This window comes from Pinus tabuliformis, chromosome 7, assembly GCF_031772625.1.
Source record: "Pinus tabuliformis cultivar Carrire ecotype Pingquan chromosome 7, CPIR1, whole genome shotgun sequence".
NCBI lineage: Eukaryota > Viridiplantae > Streptophyta > Pinopsida > Pinales > Pinaceae > Pinus > Pinus tabuliformis.
The window spans coordinates 1,447,186,010-1,447,191,071 of record NC_142293.1 but is presented as its reverse complement, the minus strand read 5'-3'; positions in this window follow the sequence as shown (position 1 = coordinate 1,447,191,071).

Sequence of the window (5,062 nt, the reverse complement as noted above, 5' to 3'; positions counted from 1 at the left end):
ATTTCATTTTTCATTTCAATAGAAAAAACATACACCATTGGTGCTATTTGAAATCTTGTTAAATGAAGAGAAAAATAAAACAAATTATTGTGCACCTATAAATAAACATTTGTAAGACTCAACAAATTGATTGCTTTAACAAGAAAGGTAGTTTCAAAAAATATAGAATATAGATTCTATTCAATTATCTCATGTTTTTGTAGCATATTATATTTTAATATCTAACAATTTAATTATATTGAAACATTAAAGAGGTTGAGGGAATGTTAACCATAACAAACATCCATGCCAATTCATTTGTTGTAGTTAGTAACATTTGTAATTTTCCAAAAGAGACATTTGACATAAGTAATAGTGATAAACTTCATTATTATACATGTCAACAATTGAAAAAAAATTAGTGTTCCCTCAAAATACAATGCATCATTTAAACGACAACAAATTTTCAAAATGAATGCATTCAAAAGGAAAATTTATTACTGCAACTCTATCCATCCTTATTGAATAACATATGAAAAGTATTTGGAAGACACATTTGGTGTTATCTATAATATCCACGAATTCCATATAAAAGACACTTTCACACTAGATCATGCAAATACTATCTTGTACAAATAATGATGTACAATTTGTGCATCATGTGTATCTCATGTTCAAGAGATTCTAAAAACTTTATAATGTATGTGACTTCCATATACAAGACACTTCCACATTATATCAACATTATAATCTACATGACTTCCATATACAAGACACATCCATGCTAGGTCATGCAAATGTTATCTTCTACAAAGAATGATGTACAATTTTTGCATTGTGTGTATCTCATGTTCAAGACATTTTGAAATTTTTTACACGTGCAGTTCAATATTTTTCATATTGCAAAATATATGTGCTCATGTACAAAGTTAATTGATTTATTTTCTTGTTTAATATAAATTTTTGTACTCAGTTAATTGAGTTATTTGGTTGTCATAAGAAATTTTGAAACAAAAGTCTCTACACCAATACTTGAAATCCATAAAATCTATAATATAAATTTTACACTATTTACTAATTTTTTTGTTTTAATTAAATATATTTAAGAAATATTTGAAATCCATAACGTTTTTAATATAAAATTTACACTATTCACTATTTTTTTGTATTAATTAAATATATTTAACAATTTCTTTTATTTATTTATGTGATGTACAATTTGTGCATCTTGTGTATCACATGTTTAAGAGGTTCTACAACATTATGCAAATGTTACCTTGTACAAAGAATGATGTACAGTTTTTGCATCCTATTTATTCCATGTTCAACCGTAGATCATGCAAATGTTATCTTGTACAAATAATGATGTACAATTTGTGCATCTTGTGTATCCCACATTCAAGATATTATTTTACACTTCCAATTCAATACTTTGTATATTAAAAATTATATTTTTTCATGTCCTAAGTTTATGGAGTTATTTGGTTGTTTAATATAAATTTATGTACTAAGTTACTTGAGTTATTTGGTTGTTATAAAGAATTTTAGAAGAAGGGTTTGTACACCAATATTTGAAATCCATAAATTTTACACTATACATTTCACAATTTATTTTATTTATTTACAATTTCTTTTAAAAAATCTTATTGTTTCATATAAGAAAACATAACATAATTCAATTTAATAACAAATCATTATATTACTATATTTTTAAAATAAAAAATACTTTTCAATTCTTCATTCCCAATTCCACATTTTTTTTTTCTTAAAGGGAGAGACTTTCTCAGTGAGGGACTTCACCTTTCTTTTCCTTAAAGGGTTCTCTTATTTTCTTGCCTTGTTTAATGATCCAATTAGACAATACAATACACTAGTCCTATATATCCTAAAATTTACATGTTACATTATTATATGTAGTTAACATCGTATAAAACACTCATTATGTATTTAAAATAGTCCTATATATCCTAAATTTCACATGTTACATCTTGTTTACTTGCCTTGTTTATTGACCCAATTAGACAATACAATACACTAGTCCTATATATCCTAAATTTCACATGTTACATTATTATATTTGGTTAACATAGTATAAAACTCTCATTATGTATTTTAAATAGTCCTATATATCCTAAATTGCACATGTTACATTATTATATTTAGTTAACATAGCATAAAAATCTTATATCTAGTTAACATGGTATAAAAATATTTATTTAACATTGTATAAAATGATTTTTGTTTTTTTATGTCGGGGAATAAGTTGAGATAATAAATTATTTCATTTTGAACAAAATCTATGCATGCTCTACTCAACTAACCAAAACTCGTAAGTGCACATAACCAGAACATGAAGTAGTACCAATGGTCGTGGTGTCCTCAAGATATATATTATGTAGGTGTTAGGGAAATTGGCATATCGTCGATTATGTAGGTGTTAGGGAAATTGGCATATCAATGATTATGATATCATGTTTCAATAAATGATATGCATATGCCCTTGGGACCATTCATGGTAATAGGTGCCTTCACTGAAAGGGTAAAATAGAGCCTATTAATGAAACCAATATACCTTCACTGAGAGAGGAAATTAAACCCTACTAATGACCACCAAGGGCCATGCATATGTTCATCTGAATATTGTGTAGAAAAATTACCTACCAGAAGTTGGGTAGTGGTCATGATGAAGAATAGAAGCTAATCTTGTAGAAATAGGTTCCCTGCCAAAAGTTGGGTAGTGGTCATGACGAAGAATGGAGGAAGCAACCAATCACTCACTATGCATTACTGTCAAAGGCTAAAAGCCATTAGAACTAGTTTGGACATGATGGGTAGTGGTCATGACAAAGAATATAAGCTAAGCTTGTGCAAATAGATTCCTTGCCAAAAGCTGGGTAGTGGTCATGACGAATAATAGAGGAGGCAATCAATCACTCACTATGCATTGCTATAAAAGGCTAATAACCATTAGAACTAGTTTGGACATGAGTTATTGCAAACTCTATTTTCAGTAGTCACATATTGTTCAATTTATAATGGGTCTTGAGCACAATAATTACATAATAGATTCCTTGCCAAGAGTTGGGTAGTGGTCATGACGAATAATAGAGGAAGCAACCAATCACTCACTATGCATTAATTTCAAAGGCTAAAAGAGATTAGAACTAGTTTGGACATGAGTTATTGCAAATTCTTTTTTCAGTAGCCACATATTGCTCAGTTAATAATGGGTCTCGAGCATAGTAATTCTATAGGAAAAATATTGAAAAGATTTTAAATAACCCTACAAAAATTAGATTTAGACTAACAAAAAACATTGAATTTTGTCAATGATGTGTAGTTCAAGAGGTTCTAATCCCACTTGTTCTTGTTCACTACTGGTGAGCCAATCATTGGTTGAAGAGGTTTTAATCTCACTTGTTCTTGTTCACTGTTTGTGAGCCAATTTTCGATTGGGGCTCCCAAGGTACCTGCAATCTCATTCTCCTATAGATGGAGGCTGAGCACATGGAAACATGGAAAAGAAAAAACATTTAATTATGTTTTAACTTAAAATAAAGCTGTAGACATTAAAAATGCATAATTTTTTTATTTTCTAAAGTATATCTAGCTTTATATTTGAAATAAAAAAGTTTAAAATGTGAAAATAATTTTATTCCTCACTGGTAGGGATGAGCACATGGAAAGGAAAAAAACATTTAATTATATTTTATGACTTAAAATAAATCTAGTGTTAGTAGGCTTTAAACATGCATAATTTTTTATTTTCTAAAGGAAGCTAACTCGATATTTACTCTTCCACTTTCCACGCCCTTCAAAGACAGTAAGTTTTAAGCACGCAATCAATAATCTTCTCAAAACAATCTCTACATATCAAAGAGTAGAATAAGCACTATCATACAATAAAGAGGAAATGTCATATAATAAAGAGTGGAAAACATCCAGAAGACCAAATAAGTTCATCAATGCATTAAGTCATTGCATTCTTGATTACCAATTTCAAAAAAATTACTTTAGATTAGTTTCTTAATGACAAGCATGCAAAACAATCTTCCACCAAATATGTAATTCTTACATAAAAATTGTATATCCAAGTCTCCCATTTCTTGATATACATATGCATTAAGGTATTACATTCTTGATTATCAATTTCAAAAAATTTACTTTAGCTTATTTGCTTAATGACAAGCATGCAAAACAATCTTCCATCAAATATTTAATTCTTACATAAAAATTGCATATTCCAGTCTCCCATTTCTTGATATACATTGTTGTTCAGGAAACATGAGAAATGTATCCTAATCCAATGATGCTCCATGAGATCTAAAGATGTTTCCACATCCAACTAATCACTCCCACAAACTCGGCCCCCAAGAAGAGACAAAGCAATATTACATACTTAGCAATAGCATCCCCCTGCCTTGTTCTCAGTTTCAGTTGCAATCACTATGGATTTTAAATTCACATCAACCATGTCTTCCTTATGGGTTGATGAAAGCGCTTCAACTCCAGGTAGTGCAGTTGATATCTTACTAAACAAGGTTTTCATTGCTCGCAATCACACTAAATGTTTTAGTGGCATATGCTTACTAACATAAATATACAATGAACATGTATTGAAATTTTAGTAGGATCTGAAATTGAAAAATTCTAAAAACCATTTTCTAAAATTTAAGTCTGTAATAAAACAAAGAAAATTTGCACCTTAATGTTAAATCCAATTTTTGGAGTGGTTTCAATAAATATCACTCCAAATTGGGAAGACTTTGCATGACCTTCTTCAATTGAGACTTGCATAACCAAACCATTATAAAGAAATATACCAACCAAAAAATTGTTACTTTCGCATTCACTCATATTAGCCTCTAGCATATGTTTTAACAAAATATGGAGAACTAGGCATAAGTTTTAACAAAATATGGAGAAGTAAATTGAAAAAATAAAATGGCATTGGGTTACTTTTCCATTCCAAACCAAGGTAGAGGTTTGAATAAAATTATGCACATGAAATGATTATTGATTAATCCAAGTGAGAATTCCTTAGCACTTTCCTGTTCATTTGTCACCCTAAATGTGAATGTAG